Below are 19,457 nucleotides of genomic sequence, written 5' to 3' on the forward strand. Positions count from 1 at the left end.
TGCAAGACGGGTGGCTAACAAGTAGGCACACTGATCTAAAAATTACTTCACAATTTATACAGTTTAACTGAGTCTCTCTCGGTACTTCCTCGTTTACTTCATTGGCCTAGCATATTATGCGTCAAACCTATCACTATTTCCTATTGTATTCCACCCCTGCCTAGCTGCGCTCCGCCCTTGTTTACTTCTCCCACTAATCTAAGCCGAGCGCCCCTTACTCTTGTTTGTTTTATTCCTTATTTGTAACTAACTTGGCTCATTCTGGTGCCTACGCGAAGGTAATCTGCTGAGCTGGCATGGCTCAGTGACCTTTTCTTCCTACTATCCTCCTTATCTACTTGTCCATAACATGTTCCATTGTTGCTTGTCCTAATCTTAACTGACTCCCATCACATGCTTTCATTTGTGCATGCAAGGTTAGCTAGCTCAGCTCTTTGCCGAAACAATCATGCAATTGTGTAAGTTAGTTCAGCGCCTTGCAGAAGCAATTATATAATTTGTTCTCCAGCTACAGAAGCAACACTGCTTTACCTATATCCCACACTACTCCATCATTGTTACAATGCAAATCCCGACTTTTAGGGCCCTATGTTCACTGTGCCCCCTAGTGGAATCAGGATATTTGTTTGTGATAGAAATATTATACTGAATTTGTTCTCCCTCTTCCTACCTCAATTTGTTTCTGTTATTCCCTGTTTTCTATCTTCCTTGTGATTTTCATTAAAATCATTAGTCATCATATGCCTTTCTTTTTAAATTTCAGTTCACTTTTAGTCTCTTATTTATCCATGGAACTACAAGGAAGTGAAGGGTGCTCCAAAGCAGAATCTGCTTATCTCTGCACTTCCTGCTTGATTCATTGAGCGTTTAGGAAATCTCAGACTGTTTACAGGGATTACTGGCACCTTGCCCAGCATGAACCTTAAGATGAGGTTCAAAGTTGTGGGATCGAAGCATGACCATTGGATCAAACCAATACCCGTTTCCACAGTTGTTCCTCCCATTCAGAAAACAATTAGCTCGACAGTTCGCTGATCATTCCTTTCAGTGGAACAAAGGACGATGGGCTTAGAACACTTAGGAACCGTTGAAATAGGGCTTAGAACACTTAGGAACTGTAAATAGCTTGCAATTAATTGTCATTTTTATTTATTCTTTCTTGGTTAAATCTATGTAAAAATAATTAATACCATGGAACATAGAACATGGAACATAGAAAAATACAGCGCAGTACAGGCCCTTTGGCCCTCGATGTTGTGCCGATCCAAGCCCACCTAACCTACACTAGCCCACTATCCTCTATATGTCTATCCAATGCCCGCTTAAATGCCCATAAAGAGGGAGAGTCCACCACTGCAACTGGCAGGGCATTCCATGAACTCACGACTCGCTGAGTAAAGACAGGAGTTTGAACGTAACTTGATTCCAATGTGTTATGGAGTCAGTCATTCATATGGAAAAGCAGGTTGGCTAGTAATAGAAGGTGTTTATTACTTAACGTGAATGTTTAGGACAGAATTTCACATCAATCCGTTTGCCTGAAAATCATCTCAACTTGTCAATTGTCTCTTTCTGTCCCTGTACCACACTCAACAACACTCACAACAGTCCAAGAGATTTTGCAGCCTATTCATTAATTATGAAATTTGGTCATCATTGTTTTGTAAACACAGTTGTGGGTTTATGCATTTCCAGTAAATAGCAATAAGAAAATTGTGAATGTGACTATGTTTTTGATAATGTTTGTGGGATGGATGTTGGTCACGTGCACGTCTTTAAATAGCCTCATGGGATCTTTTATGTATTTCTGAAGAGGTAGACAGAATCTTAGTATGGTGTCTCATTGGAAAGATAGCAGCCCGGGCAGCCTCAGCACAGACATGTCAGCTTAGATTATATGTTCAAGTCCTGAAGTGCATCTTGAACTCATGGAATCATGTCTGCAAGGTATGATTGCTCCTACTGAATAAAGTGGAAAATGGGCAGCATGCAGCAGATGAGCTGAAATATAAACAGAAATTGAATTTCAGCAGATAATGTTGCTCTTGGCAATATCATCTGGATTTGGAGTAGGAACTTGCTTGAGCAATGCAAACATCATCCCTACAGTGTGATCCATAATTTGGGATTGAAGGATAGACCTTGTGTCTACAATCATCTGCTACTTGTCAGCTTTAAATGGGACATCGGTCATGGATGCCCAGAGTAATCCTGGTCTCTCAAGATCCATCTATTATAACCCATCATTAACTGCTGTAGAATGAAGGCATCATAGCTACTTCTTGGACAATAGCTTTGTGCGCAAGATTATAGTTGCTCAGTGGTTAGCACTGCTGCCTCACAATAGCATGGACTTAGGTTTGATTCTGCTCTTGGGTGGCTGTCTGTGTAGAGGTTAAGCATTGCCTGTGTGGGTTTCCTCCCACAGTCCCAAGATATGCAGATTATGTGGATTGGCTGTGCTAAATTGCCCATTGTGTCCAGGGATGTGTGTGTTAACCATGGGATATGCAGGGTTACAGGGATGGGAGTGGGTTTGGGTGGGATGTGCTTCAGAGGGTCAGCATGGAATTGATAGGCTGAATGGTCTGCTTTCACACTGTAGGGATTCTATGAAGATTCCAGTTGTTTGAAGTGATCATATTTACAGACTAACACCTTTTCCTTTTTATGTGTGCTTTGGGATTGATGTGTGGGATCTTAAATCACTTGGGTTCCATCTATAACATTCTTGGGATATCTTCCAAAAGATACAACTTCTGAGCCTGTCTCTTTCCTGCTGAGACACCTAGTAACCGATGTGTGCATCAAGTTTTATCCCTCAAACAACACCTCAATCCAGATAACTATATCATCTGCGTTGTGATGTTGTTTAAGGGATGAAACTTGATGAGGAAACCAGAGTTTGTTCTTCTGTTCTCCTTTGAATGGTGACATAGTCTTTTATAGAAAGGGCCTCAGTTTAACATCTTATTAAAAAGATAGCAACCCTGACAGCATAACACATTCAGTGCAGACAGTGGTGAGAGAAAACTGAAATTTATTCCATAATCTGTGTATTTTTCAAAAGGAAGGTATGTACATTTCTCAACTCATGAGTGTGTGGCCAAATTGAATAACAACCAGTGGTAAGTTTTTATGACTTTAAAGAGTGAGAGTCATTTATTCATCTCATGCTATGTCAATACTCAGCAATCACGCATTGATACTCCTGAAAAATTCAGTTGAGATTAGATTCCCTACAGTGTGGAAACAGGCCCTTCGGCCCAACAAGTCCACACCAACCCTCCGAAGAGTAACCCACCCAGACCCATTTCCTTCTGACTAATGCACCTAACGCTACGGGCGATTTAGCATGGCCAATTCACCTAACCTGCACATCTTTGGACTGTGGGAGGAAACCCGGAGCAAACCCACCCAGACACGGGGAGAACATGCAAATTCCACACAGTCAGTCACCCAAGGCTGGAATTGAACCTGGGACCCTGGTGCTGTGAGGTAGCAGTGCTAACTACTGGGCCACTGTGCCACCCCTAAAGGATAGAGGATAGAGGATAGAAACTTACAAATCATAAACAATAGGACAGCTCATTATTCAGATGTTTAGCTCTTCTTAAGAAAAGTGCATGTTTCAGACTGAGGGTAAACATAATGGATTCAATATCAGAGACATTTCTCAGGATTGTCACAGACTTTTTTTGCAAATCAGTACATTTCCAGCTGATCACAAGACTAATTACTAATAGTCTTCTTACCAGCAGGCCATTTTCAGTAGGTGGATTTGAAAAAGAGCAAGCTTTTGCAGTCTTCACTGTTTAAAGACAGAGATGTTTCTGCTCTTTCTAATGATGTCTTGATAATTGTTTGTGGACTGACTGGTTTCCCTTTGGTTCTTTGGAAAATACGATTCATAATAGGTAGACAGTTTTAGTCCCATCATCAATATTTCTATTGTTCACCAATGCAAGCTCATGGTCCAGCATATCCTTGAATCAACAATTGCCATATGTCATGGGATAAACCCTGGTTTGATGAAGAGTGCAGGAGGGCATGCTAGGTGCAACACCAGACAGACTGAAATGAAGTATCAGCTTGGTGAAGTTACCAAGCAGGGGTACTAGAATGTCAAACAGCATAAGCCAGCAAGTAATAGACAAAGCTAAGAGATCCCATAACCAAAGGAAGAGATTTAAGGTCTGCAGTCATCCATATTGAGTTGTTAATGGATACTTAAACAACTCACTGGATGAGGAGGCTTCCCAAATATCTCCATCCTCAATGATGCAAGAGTCCATCACATCAGTGCAAAAGATAACAATCTTTAGCCAGAGGTGCCAAGTGGATGATCCATCTTGGCCTCCTCTAATGGTCCCAGCATCTCAGATGCCAGTCTTCAGCCAATCGATTCACTCCGCGTGATACCAAGAAACGGTTAGAGGCACTGGCAACTGCAAAAGCTATGGAATCTTTCAACATTATGGCAATAGTACTGAAGGCCTGTTACAACAGTGGCATCTATCCAATAATGTGGAAAATTACCCAGATATGTTCTGTACTCAAAACCAACCTGATGAATTATCATCCCATCAGCCTAGTCAATAAAGTCATGGAAGGTGTCATCGACAGTGCCATCAGCAATAACCTACTCAGCGATGCCCTGTTTGGATTAGATTACTTACAGTGTGGAAACAGGCCCTTTGGCCCAACAAGTTCACACCGACCCGCCGAAGCACAACCCACCCATACCCCTACATTTACCCCTTACCTAACACTACGGGCAATTTAGCATGGCCAATTCACCTGACCTGCACATCTTTGGAATGTGGGAAGAAACTGGAGCACCCCCACGCAGACACGGGGAGAACGTGCAAACTCCATGCAGTTAGTCGCCTGAGGCGGGAATTGAACCCTGGTCTCAGACGCTGTGAGGCAGCAGTGCTAACCACTGTGCCGCCCATAAGATTCTGCCAGGGCCACACAGCTCCTGACCTTATTACAGCCCTAGTTCAAAAATGGTCAATGAGCTGAATTGCAGAGGTGAGCTGAGAGCGACAGCCTTTGATGTCAAGGTCACAGTCGACCATATGTGGCATCAAGGAACCCTGGCAAAACTGGAATCAATGGGTATCAGGGGCAAACTCTCTGCTGGTTGGAGTCATACCTGACACATAGGAAGATGGTTGCTGTTGTTAGAAGTCAGTCATCTCTGCTCCAGGCCATCTCTGCAGGAGTTCCTCAGGATAGTGTCCTAGGCCCAACCAATTTCAGCTGCTTCCTCAATGACCTCTATCATAAGGTCAGAAGTGGGGATAGTCACCGATGATTGTACAAAGTTCAGCACCATCCTCGGATACTGAAGCAGTCAGTGCTTAAATGCAACAAAAACCTGGACAGTGTCCAGGCTTGGGCTGACAAGTAGCAAGTAACATTCACACCACACAAATGCCAGGCCATGATCATCTCCAATAAAAGACAATTGAATCACTGTCCCTTGATATTCAATGGTGTTACAACCACTGAAACCCCCCTATCAACATCCTGGGGGCTTACCATTGACCAAAAACTCAGTTGGACTCTCCATATAAATACAGAGACTACAAAATCAGGTCAAAGGCTTGGAATATTGCGGCAAGTAACTGACCTTCTGCCTTGCCAAAGCCTGTCCACCATCTACAAGGCACAAGTCAGGAGTGTGATGGAATGCTCCCCACTTCTTGGTTAAATGTAACTTGAACAACACCCAGGATGTTTGACACCATCCTGAATAAAGCAGCCTACCTGATTGGCACCACAGCTGCAACATCTACAGACATTCAGTAGCAACAGTGTGTATTATCTACAAAGTGCACTGCAGAAATTCATCAAAGATCCTTAGACAGTACCTTGCAAACCATCGACCACCATCTAAAAGGCCAAGGACATGGGGACACGACTACCTGCAAGTTTCCCTCTGAACCACTCACCACCCTGACCTGGAATTATATCACCGTTCCTTCACTGGGTCAAGATCCTGGAATCTCTCCATCATGACATTGAGGGTCTTCCTATAGTATATGGACTGCATTGGTTCAAGGAGGCAACTTGGCATCACTTTTGATTCTGATGGGAGAATACAGAGAGGGGTGCACGGTGGCACAGTGGTCAGCACTGCTGTCTCACAGCGCAGAGCCCCGGGTTCAATTCCCACCTCAGGCAACTGACTGCATGGAGTTTGCACATTCACCACGTGTCTGCCTGGGTTTCCTCCAGGTGCCCTGGTTTCCTCCCACAGTCCAAAAAGGTCCAGGTTAGTTGAATTGGCCATGCTAAATTAGCCGTAGTGTTAGGTGAAGGGGTAAATATAAGGGAATGGGTCTGGGTGGGTGGAGGGTCAGTGTGGACTTGTTGGGTCGAAGGGCCTGTTTCCACACTGTGAATAAGTAATCTAAACATCAAGTTAGGTAGGAATTTAAAAAGGAGGCCTCGAGAGTAGGAACACCGGATTACTCCTGGTGCTACGAGCTAGTGAGGGCAGGAATAAGGAGGATAGAGCAGATGAATGCATGGCTGAGGAGCTGGTGTATGGGAGAAGGATTCACATTTTTGGATTATTGGAATCTTTTTTGGGGTAGAAGTGAGCTGTACAAGAAGGACGGATTGCACCTAAATTGGAAGGGGACTAATATACTGGCAGGGAAATTTGCAAGAGCTGCTCGGGAGGATTTAAACTAGTAAGTTGGGGGGGGGGGACCCAAGGAGAAAGTGAGGAAAGAGATCGATCTGAGATGGGTACAGTTGAGAACAGAAGTGAGTCAAACAGTCAGGGCAGGCAGGGACGAGGTAAGACCGATAAATTAAACTGCATTTATTTCAATGAAAGGGGCCTAAGAGGGAAGTCAGATGAACTCAGAGGATAGTTAGGAACATGGGATTGGGATATCATAGCAATTACAGAAACATGGCTCAGGGATGGGCAGGACTGGCAGCTTAATGTTCCAGGATATAAATGCTATAGGAAGGATAGAAAGGAAGGCAAGAGAGGAGGGGGAGTTGCATTTTTGATAAGGGGTGGCATTACAGCTGTGCTGAGGGAGGATATTCCTGGAAATACATCTCGGGAGGTAATTTGGTTGAAACTGAGAAATAAGAAAGGGATGATCACCTTATTGGGATTGTATTATAGACCCCCTAATAGCCAGAGGGAAATTGAGAAACTCGTAAGGAGATCTCAGCTATCTGTAAGAATAATAGGGTGTTTATGGTAGGGGATTTTAACTTTCCAAACATAGACTGGGACTGCCATAGTGTTAAGCGTTTAGATGGAGAGGAATTTGTTAAGTGTGTATAAGAAAATTGTTTGATTCAGTATGTGGATGTACCTACTGGAAAAGGTGCAAAACTTGACCTACTCATGGAAAATAAGGCAGGGCAGGTGACTGAGGTGTCAGTGAGGGAGCACTTTGGGGCCAGCAACTATAATTCTATTAGGTTTAAAGTTGTGATGGAAAAGGATAGACCAGATCTAACAGTTGAAGTTCTAAATTGGAGAAGGCTAATTTTAACGGTATTTGGCAAGAACTTTCAAAAACTGATTTGGGGCAGATGTTCGCAGGTAAAGGGACAGCTTGACAATGGCAAGCCTTCAGAAATGAGAAAACAAGAATCCAGAGAAAGTATATTCCTGTCAGGGTGAAAGGAAAGGCTGGTAAGTATAGGGAATGCTGGATGACTAAAGAAATTGAGGGTTTGGTTAAGAAAAATAAGAAAGCATAAGTCAGGTATAGACAGGATAGATCGAGTGAATCCTTAGAAGAGCATAAAGGAAGTAGGAGTATACTTAAGTGGGAAATCAGGAGGGCAAAAATGGGGACATGTAATAGCTTTGGCAAATAGAATTAAGGAGAATCCAAAGAGTTTTTACAAATATATTAAGGACAAAAGGGTAACTAGGGAGAGAATAGGGCCCCTCAAAGATTAGCAAGGCGGCCTTTGTGTGGAGCCACAGAAAATGGGGGAGATACTAAATGAGTATTTTGCATCAATATTTACTGTGGTAAAGGATATGTAAGATATAGAATGTAGGGAAATAGATGTTGACAGAGGAGGAAGTGCTGGATGTCTTGAAATGCATAAATGCGGATAAATCCCCAGGACCTGATCAGGTGTACGAGAGAACTCTGTGGGAAGCGAGAGAAGTGATTGCTGGGCCTCTTGCTGAGATATTTGTATCATCGATGGTCACAGGTGAGGTACCGGAAAACTGGAGGTTGGCAAACATGGTGCCACTGTTTAAGAAGGGTGGTAAGGACAAGCTAGGGAACTATAGACCAGTGAGCCTGACGTCAGTGGTGGACAAGTTGTTGGAGGGAATCCTGAGGGACAGGATGTACATGGATTTGAAAAGGCAAGGACTGATTTAGGATAGTCAACATGGCTTTGTGTGTGGGAAATAATGTCTCACAAACTTGACTGAGTTTTTTGAAGAAGTGACAAAGAGGATTGATGAGGGCAGAGTGGCGATGTGATCTATATGGATTTCAGTAAGGCGTTCGACAAGGTTCCCCATGGGACATTGGTTGGCAAGGTTAGATCTCATGGAATACAGGGAGAACTAGCCATTTGGATAGAACTGGCTCAAAAATAGAAGACAGAGGGTGGTGGTGGAGGGTTGTTTTTCAGACTGGAGGCCTGTGACCCGTGGAGTGCCACAAGGATTGGTGCTGATTTGGGTGCGAGCATAAGAGGTATAGTTAGGAAGTTTGCAGATGACACCAAAATTGGAGGTGCAGTGGACAGCGGAGAGGGTTACCTCAGATTACAACAGGATCTTGATCAGATGGGCCAATGGGCTGAGAAGTGGCAGATGGAGTTTAATTTAGATAAATGCAAGGTGCTGTATTTTGGGAAAACAAATCTTAGCAGAACTTATGCACTTAATGGTAAGGTCCTAGGGAATGTTGCTGAACAAAGAGACCTTGGAGTGCAGGCTCATTGCTCCTTGGAAGTGGAGCCGTAGATAGATCGGATCGTAAAGAAGGCGTTTGGTATAGTTTCCTTTATTGGTCAGATTATTGAGTATAGGAGTTGGGAGGTCATGTTGCGGCTGTACAGGACATCGGTTAGGCCACTGTTGGAATAATGCATGCCATTCTGGTCTCCTTCCTATTGGGAAGATGTTGTGAAACTTGAAAGGGTTCAGAAAAGATTTAAAAGGATGTTGCCATGGTTGGAGGATTTGAGCTATAGGGAGAGGTTGAATAGGCTGGGGCTGTTTTCTCTGAAGTGTCGGAGGCTGAGAGGTGACCTTATAGAGATTTATAAAATCATGAGGGGCATGGATAGGATAAATAGACAAACTCTCATCCCTTGGGTTCAGGAGTCCAGAACTAGACGGCATTGGTTTAGGGTGAGAGGTGAAAGATATAAAAGAGACCTAAGGGGCAATTTTTCACGCAGAGGGTGGTATGTCTATGAAATGAGCTGCAAGAGGAAGTGATGGAGGCTAATACGATTGCAACATTTAAAAGGCATTTGGATGGGCATATGAATAGGAAGGGTTTGGAGGGATATGGGCCGAGTGCTGGCAGGTGGAACTGGGATATCTGGTCGACGTGGACAAGTTGGACCAAACAAGGGTCTGTTTCTGTACTGTACATCTCAATGAGTCTGTGACATACCTTTACTGAGAGAGACACTCTCTTCACACTGCACTGAAGCCTTTATTTTTACCCCCAGCTCTCTGCAGTGGGACTGAAGCCTATTTACTCTTTAGACCAAGAGATAAGACTGCTAACTACATTGTTGACTGGCATATCTAGTGGATGACCTGAAAGGGTTTCCTAGCGGAGAGACTAAACTGTGTAATGACCTTGACTGGTACAGGAAAGGCTGCTCTTTTCTTCATGTTGTCTACAGATTAATGTGAAGCAGATGGCATAACTCTCTTGTGATCTGGCCTCCAAAGACAGATGCAATCTAATATACCTAGACAGCACAATGATATCGTCAGTGAGCATGGACCCCCAGCTATAACAAATGCCGTGCTATCTTTGTACTTGCAAGTGTTGATCCAGAAAATTGATGGGCTTGTTGGATCTGGGCTGAGGTTCTGAGATATATTTGTCACCAATAGCACTAAAATTTATGGATTTCTGAAGATGTCAAGCAAGAGCCTCGTGGAATGGAGCACTGACAGCTTGAAGCTGCATCTGTAACATCCACCCTGCTCCCACTGTAAAGGTTGGAAATGCTGACCAGAGATTTCAAGACCTGTAGGAGGTATTGATTTTCTGGTCAGAAATGGGGAGAAAACTGTTTCCAATGCACCTTGTGTCAGTCCTCATTTGTAATCTATATATGTTTTTAAATATTTGAACATCAAAGATTCTTGCAACTTTCCCTGTAGGTGAGATATATAAGACAAAACAGACTGTAACTTCACAAACCAATTATGATATCCCAACTTAAGCTACAGGGAGTAAGATTTTGACTGACTCAAAATCAACTTACTCACACACAGCTAAAACCATCAGTCTTGTCATAGCAGTCTACGCCAATCATATTCCCAAATTAAACTAGTCACACCGGCTTGCACTTGGCCCATATCCCTCAGAATATTTCTTATTCATGTATTTATCCAAATGTCTTCGATATGTTGTAACTATACCCGTACCCCCTATTTCCTCTGGAAGGTCATTCCACACACGAACCACAGCCTGTGTAAAAAAGCTGCCCTTCATGTCCTTTCTCCTCTCATCTTAAAAATACGCCACCTGGTTTTGAAAACCCCTACCCTAGGGAAAAGCCATCTGCCATTCACCATTTATACATGTCATGATTTTATAAACATCCGTAAGGTTACCCCTCAACCTCCTATGCTTCAGTCAAAAAAGTCCCAGCCTCTCCTTATAAATCAAACCCTCCATTCCCATAAACATCCTGATAAATTTCTTCTGAACCCTCTCCAGCTTAATAATATTCTTCCCGTAACAGGGCGACTAGAACCAAACACAGTACTCCAAAAGAGACCTCACCAATGTTTTGCACAAACTCAACATAATCTGCCAACTCTTATACTCGAAAGTCTGAGCAAAGAAGGCAAGCATGCTAAACACCTTCTTAACCACCCTCTTTATATGTGAACCATACTGCAAAGAATTATATACCTGAGCCCCTAGGTCTCTCTGTTCCATAACACTACCCAGGCCGTGCCTCCATTTAAGGGGAGAAAGTGAGGACTGCAGATGCTGCAGATCAGAGTCAAAAGGTGTGGTGCTGGAAAAGCACAGCCGATCAGGCAGCATCTGAGGAGCAGGACAGTTGACGATTCGAGCGTAAGCTCTTCACTCTTTCCTCCTTATCCCCCCCACCACTGATTAGTCTTTCAGTTAACTCCTGCCCTCCACAATGCCATCCTAGAACATTTGCCAACCGCTGAGGATCTAGTGTTTTCAGTCTCTGACAGATATATGGTTTTTCTGGCAAACATTATTTTGCGACTCTACTAGTAAATATGCACATTTTCTGACTATCACACATTTATGAATTGATTTTCCTCATCCAATTCCATGCAGCACTAAGCAAGTAGGAAATAGCTTCCACTGTCTCTCCTTTGTTCCCTAAACATGCACTGAAGTAACACCAGGAGCCTCCAGGAACCATGGCTACTCAAATAATGGTAATGTATAATTCGAGGTAGGTCTGACCTCTTTCCCTGACAAGTAGGTTATGGATTAGAGTCTTGCCCAAATTACTAAGAATTGGTAGAGACACAATGCACATATTTTAGAAACAATAATCTACCTTGTGAAATGCCTGCAATAAGGTCTCCCACTTTTACTCAGACGTGCAACGTAGAAACATAAGAACAAAAGGGACAAGAAACCATTCAGCAGCTTGAACATTTTACACCATTCAGTTGGATCACACTGATTTGCATCCATTTTGTTTTTAATGCCTGCCTATTGTATTTCAGTGAGATAGGTATCCAATGATCAAATAAGGCCATAGCACATAGGAACCGACCTAGGTACAGGTATGTCATTCTTTGAACAGAAGTAGACCATTCAGCCCATCGGAACCACTCTGCCATTTAATGAGATCATGGTTGATCTGATAATCCTGAACACTACTTTCCCCATAATCCTTGATTCCCTTTGCTTCTCTATAGTTCCTTTTAGAAAATAATTTGATTTCTGTTTCTTGTGCCTAAACATCTACTCTAGGCAATTGGACATTGTTTTGCCCACTGATTTTGCCAATGGGCTCCATGCAACTTGCTAGTAAAAACAATGACTGCAGATGCTGGAAATCAGATTTTGGATTACTGGTGCTGGAAGAGCACAGCAGTTCAGGCAGCATCCGAGGAGCAGCAAAATTGACGTTTCGGGCAAGAGCCCTTCATCAGGAACAAAAGCTGATTTTGCTGCTCCTCGGATGCTGCCTAAACTGCTGTGCTTTTCCAGCACCACTAATCCAAAATCCATGCAACTTACTATTACTTTCTGCAAATTTATTGTCTCTCCTAACTTAGTGTCATCTGTGAATTGGGATATGCAAATCTCTATTTCTTCATTCGTCATTATTAAGTATGGTGAAAATGTAAGAACTCAGAGCAGATCACTGCTAAACACTGATAGTCACAAACCACTAGAGTACTTACACTTTATTCTCTGCCCTTTGCCTCCTATCTTCCAACCAACTTCTAACTCAAGTCAAAAGGCAATGTCCAATTCCATGTGTATTCATTTTTACAAAGAGCTATATATTCCAATCTGCCGCGTGGGAGGCTCCATACAGTGGGTGGATGTGCAGCAAGGTGGAATCTTATTACCTGAGCTTAGTCAGGAAGAATGACCGATAGTAACATATCATATTTTATGGTCATTTAAGCGGGCATTGGATAGGCATTTGGAAGTTATTGGGCTAGTATAGGTTAGGTAGGATTCGGTCGGCGCAACATCGAGGGCCGAAGGGCCTGTACTGCGCTGTATCCTTCTATGTTCTATGTTCTATACTCAGTGCCTGTTGAATTACATTTATATTGGAGTCAACATTTTGATGAAAGGAGAGGGAAAGGGAATAAGCATAAAAGTAAAAAGTAGGAAAAGAAGATATTTTTAAGCAATATAAAATGCTAATTTACCCCAAACACAATTACAACAGTACTTTATATTCATAGTTTCAGTGTTCTGTCTGTTAAGAAATGTAGCCTCTCTTGTAGATTTGATGATGTAAGTCATGACTGAAGAAAGGCATCTGCAGAGTTTTTTTTCATTAATTCTTGCTGTGCTCTGACACTTATTTATAGCTAACATTGATCCTTGAAGTTCAGCCATTTTCTGCCCACACGGCTGTCTTTCAAGTAGTTAATGCATCATGCTTTAATAGCTTTAGAAAGTAAGGTTGTGCTTAAAGTTGGTGTATTTATTAATAGGGTTAACTGACATTGATGTCACTCATACGTCAATCAGTTCAGTTCTGTCCACACAACTTCCTGGACTCACCACAAACCATGGGCATTGCTAAGAGTGCTTTAATAGCAACCTATTCTCATAGGAAGTGCTGCAAACACTCAAGAGGTCTTATACTGCACCATTACAAGAATTTAGCTAGTTATAGAGTCATAGAGTTATAGAAATGTACAGCATGGAAACAGACCTGTCCATGCTGACCAGATATTCCAACCTAATCTAGTCCCACCTGCCAACACCCAGCCCATATTCTTCCAAACTCTTCTTATTCATATACCCATCAAAATGCCTTTTAAATGTTCCAATTGTACCAGTCTCCACCACCTCCTCTGGCAGCTCATTCCATACACGTACCACCCTCTGTGTGAGAAAGTTGCCCCTTAGGTCTCTTTTATATCTTTTAGGTCTCTTTTACTGGCTTAACCAATGTCCTGTACAGCTGCAGCATGACCTCCCAACTCCTGTACCCAATGCTCTAAACAATAAAAGAAAGCATACCAAATGCCTTCTTCACTATCCTATCTACCTGCGACTCCACTTTAGAACATAGAACATAGAAGGATACAGCGCAGTACAGGCCCTTCGGCCCTCGATGTTGCGCCGACCGAGTCCTACCTAACCTATACTAGCCCAATAACTTCCAAATGCCTATCCAATGCCCGCTTAAATGAACATAAAGAAGGAGAGTTCACCACTGATACGGGCAGGGCATTCCATGAACTCACAACCCGCTGTGTGAAGAATCTACCCCTAACATCTGTCCTATACCTACCACCCCTTAATTTAAAGCTATGTCCCCTAGTAACACCTGACTCCATTAGCGGTAAAAGGTTCTTAGTATCTACCCTATCTAAACCCCTAATCATCTTATACACTTCTATCAGATCTCCCCTAAACCTTCTCTTCTCCAATGAGAACAGCCCCAAGTGCCTCAGCCTTTCCTCATACGATCTTCCTACCATTCCAGGCAACATCCTGGTAAACCTCCTCTGCACTCGTTCTAAAGCTTCCACATCCTTCCTATAGTATGGCGACCAAAACTGCACACAATACTCCAGATGAGGCCTCACCAGAGTCTTATACAACTGCAACATGACCTCAGGACTCCGGAACTCAATTCCTCTGCCAATAAAGCCCAGTACACCATATGCCTTCCTCACAGCACTATTTACCTGGGTGGCTACTTTCAGAGATCTGTGTACATAGACACCAAGATCCCTCTGCTCATCCACACTACCAAGTAGCCTACCATTAGCCCAGTAATCCATCATCTTGTTATTCCTACCAAAGTGAACGACTTCGCACTTAGCTACATTGAATTCCATTTGCCACATTTCCGCCCAGCTCTGCAACTTATCTATATCCCGCTGTAACCTACCACTTCCTTCCTCACTATCCACAACTCCACCGACTTTCGTGTCATCCGCAAACTTGCTTACCCAGCTTTCAAGTCCTTCCTCTAGATCATTTATAAAGATAACAAAAAGCAATGGTCCCAAAACAGATCCTTGTGGTACACCGCTAGTAACTGCGCTCCAAGATGAACATAATCCATCAACTACTACCCTCTGTCTCCTTCCAGCCAGCCAATTCCTAATCCAAACCTCTAATGTATCCTCAATGCCATACCTCCGAAGTTTTAGCATTAGCCTACCATGGGGAACCTTATCGAACGCCTTACTAAAATCCATATACACAACATCTACTGCTTTACCCTCATCCACTTCCTTAGTCACCTTCTCAAAGAACTCAATAAGGTTTGTGAGGCACGACCTGCCCTTCACAAAACCATGCTGGCTATCCCTGATCACGTTATTCCTACCCAGATGTTCATAAATCTTATCCCTTACCATTCTCTCTAAGACTTTGCCCACCACTGAAGTCAGACTCACTGGCCTATAGTTACTAGGGCTATCCCTACTCCCTTTCTTGAACAATGGGACCACATTCGCTATCCTCCAGTCCTCTGGTACTATTCCCGTTGACAATGACGACATAAAAATCCAGGCCAATGGCTCTGCTATCTCCTCCCTAGCTTCCCATAGGATCCTGGGGTAAATGCCATCAGGCCCAGGAGACTTATCTATATTCATCCTTTCCAATATTCCCAAAACCTCTTCCCTGCATATTTCCAGGGCATCCATTCTAATTATTTGTGATTCCATATTCACATCAGCAACAGTGTCCTGTTCCTGAGTGAATACTGATGAAAAGTACTGATTTAATGTCTCTCCAATCTCCTCCGCCTCCACACACAACTTCCCACTACTATCCTTGACTGGTCCGATACCTACCCTAGTCATCCTTTTATTCTTGACATACCTATAGAAAGCCTTTGGGTTTTCCCTAATCCTACCAGCTAAAGACTTTTCATGTCCCCTTCTCGCTTTTCTTAGCTCCTTTCAAGGAGCTATGAACCTGCACTCCAAAGTCTCTTTGTTCAGCAACATTCCTTAGGACCTTACCATTAAGTATATAAGCCCTACTAAGATTTGCTTTCCCAAAATGCAGCACCTCGCATTTATCTGAATTAAACTCCATCTGCCACTTCTCAGCCCATTGGCCCATCTGGTCTCTTTCCCCTCTCACCCTAAACCTATGCCCTCTAGTTCTGGACTCCCCCACCCCAGAGAAAATACTTTGTCTATTTATCCTATCTATGCCCCTCATGATTTTATAAACCTCTATAAGGTCACCCCTCAGCCTCCGACTCTCCAAGGAAAACAGTCCTAGCCTATTCCTATAACATAATCCTCCAACCCTGGCAACATCTTTTTAAATCTTTTCTAAACCCTTTCAAGTTTCACAACATCTTTCCGATAGGAAAGAGACCAGAGTTGCATGCAATATTTCAACAGTGGCCTAACCAATGTCCTGCACCCTAGAACGCTGTGGGAAGCTAGGGAAGTGATTGCTGGGCCTCTTACTGAGATATCTGTATCATTGATAGTCACAGGTGAGGTGCCGGAAGACTAGAGGTTGGCTAACATGGTGCCACTGTTTAAGAAAGGTGCTAAGGACAAGCCAGGGAATTATACACCAGTGAGCCTGGGTCGGTGGTGGGCAAATTGTTGGAGAGAATCCTGAGGGACAGGATGTACATGTATTTGGAAAGGCAAGGATTGTTTAGAGATAGTCAACATGGCTTTGTGCGTGGGAAATCATGTCTCACAAACTTGACTGAGTTTTTTGAAGAAGTAACAAAGAGGATTGATGAGGGCAGAACGATAGATGTGATCTATGTGGACTTCAGTCAGGCGTTTGACAAGTTTCCCCATGGGAGACTGGTTAGCAAGGTTAGATCTTATGGAATATGGGGAGAACTAGCTATTTGGTTACAGAACTGGCTCAAAAGTAGAAGACAGAGGGTGATGATGGAGGATTGTTCTTAAGACTGGAGGCCTGTGACCAGTGGAGTGCCACAAGGAACAGTGCTGGGTCCTCGACTTTTCATCATTTATATAAATGTTTTGGATGTGAGCATAAGAGGTACAGTTAGTAAGTTTGCAGATGACACCAAAATTGGAGGCGTAGTGGACAGCGAAGAGGGTTACCCCAGAGTACAACGGGATCTTGATCAGATGGGCCAATGGGCTTAAAGTGGCAGATGGAGTTTAATTTCCCAAAATTGCATTTTTGGAAAGCAAATCTTAGCAGGATTTAATGGTAAGGTCCTAGGGAGTGTTGCTGAACAAAGAGACCTTGGAGTGCAGGTTCATAGCTCCTTAAGAGTAGAGTCGCAGGTAGATAGGATAGTGAAGGAGGCGTTTGGTATGCTTTCTTTTATTGGTCAGAGTATTGGATACAGGGGTTAGGAGGTCATGTTAAGTGAGTCTCAAGTAATGTGGAACTTTATGGTTGTTATGGGACAATGTACTTCTTTCAATCTATGGGATTCCTAACAATTAGCTTTTGCAAGGGGGAAGGAGACCTGCAGGAGAAGGAGCAAAACAGATCTGCAGCCACAGGCCAACCAGCTAGAAATCCTAGGAATCCTTTCCCTCTTGACAGAGATTTAAGGCTCAGATTCTGGGATGAACAGAGTAAAAGGATGTTGTTCTGTTGGAGGAACACTATGAGATTCATCTCGTCTTGTAACAAAACAATGTAATTCATAGCTACAGCTATCTATTTCAGTCATTGTCACTGCAGCCTGAACCTCCTTGTCTCTGGTGCCTTCCAGCCTGCAACGGTTACATCTGCTCTTCTTTCTTGCTCTAAGCAAGTGAGAGATATCCTGTTTTGCTCTCAATAACATCATACTTCTGATGGCAACAGTGTAGGCCTTTTTTGCTCCCACAGATTTCAGGGATATGTGGGGTGTAGAGCCTCATTGAATGTATTAGTGTCATCCTGCAGATTCCATCAGACCAATATGCTGCACTCATATACCACAAGGGTCTCCCTTCCAATAATAACATGATGTGGAGGTGTTGGCGTTGGACTGATGTGAACCAGGTTAAAAATCACATGACACCAGGTTATCGTCCAACAGGATTTATTTGGAAGTACAAGCTTTCGGAGCGCTGCTCCTTTGTCAGGTAGCTAGTGGATCATAGGACCCAGTCCTATGGAACAGCCCTCTGAAAGCTTGTACTTCCAAATAAACCTATCGGACCATAACCTGGTGTTGTGTGATTTACAGTAATGCACAATGATTGTATTATTGTGAGCAGTGTGTCAGGTAGGTCTGATCCCATGTTATAATGCAGCAATCTTTAACGCCTGTCACCTTGCCCTTGCAGAGCAAGTGAGAGGCTGGTTGCTAAGGATGCAGCGCAGGATTTTTCTCAAGAATCTTTGTCTACAAACACATCCACAACCTAGGCCATATCAAGTATAGGTCATATCAAGTAGACAATTGAGTTCTCAAACAAATGCTCTATTGTTGGTTGCCTTCCCCTAGTGTGACCCAGAATGAGTGTCCTGCATATTACTGATCAGATGTACAATGCACATCTTTGCTCACAATGCGAAATCACAAGGTTCAATCATTGGATAAAAATATTCACAATGTGGGGGATACTATGCTAATGACATTGAGACTGATGAAGAAATGGAGAGGCCCAATACCTTCCTGCAGTCAGAGCTGCTTGGCTATAGCTCATTGATGTGTTCTTCAGCTGAACAATCTCTGCCCTCTCTATCTACCTTCCTGCTACCATCCTCTGATAAATACCAACTCAGAGACCAACACTGATACTCATTCAGTGTCAGCAGTTACTGCAAGGCACAGAGATTTGTTAACTCTACTGGTCCTGCAAACTATTTCCTCAGCATGGCAAATGGTCCTGTTGAAGCCAGGACAAGGATTGTGTAGAGTTCCAGTCACCACACTACCAGAAGGATGTGGATTCTTTGGATACGATACAGAAATGGTTTACCAAGATGTTGCCCATTGTGGGGGATTTTAGCTATGAAGAAAGATTGGATAGATTGGGTTTGTTTCCAGTGGAAATCAGAAGATCGAGGGGCTACTTGATAGAAGTTTATAAGATTGTGAATGTCATGGTAGAGTGGAAAATATGAGACTTTTTTCCAGGTTGGAGGGGTCAATTGCTAAGGGGTATAAGTTCAAGGTGCGAGGGAGGGATGTTTGAAAGAGATCTGCGAGGCAAGTTTTTCACACAAAAGATGGTGAGTGCCTGGAATGCGTTTCCAGAGGAGGTGATGGAACCAGACATGATAGCAACATTCAAGAAGCACTAATACATGAATAGGAAGGGAATAGAGGGATACAGGTCCTGTAAGTGAAGATAGCTTTAGTATGGAAGGGCAAAATGTGTTGGCACAGGCTTGGAGGGCCAAAAGCCCTGTTCCTGTGCTCTATTGTCTTTTGTTCTTTGATTCGTGGGAGCTGAGCTGATGTCCTCTGAGGAAGTCAGGGTCAAGTGCCTTTGTGTTACCTTGGAGAGTGTTAGAGGTGTACTTATGTAATCAGCATGATGGCGAGAGGGCATCATGTTCCAACCCTACTCTATACCAGCCTCTGCTATCAGGCTGCTG

The sequence above is a fragment of the Hemiscyllium ocellatum genome, chromosome 3 (genome assembly GCF_020745735.1).
Source record: "Hemiscyllium ocellatum isolate sHemOce1 chromosome 3, sHemOce1.pat.X.cur, whole genome shotgun sequence".
NCBI classification, from domain to species: domain Eukaryota; kingdom Metazoa; phylum Chordata; class Chondrichthyes; order Orectolobiformes; family Hemiscylliidae; genus Hemiscyllium; species Hemiscyllium ocellatum.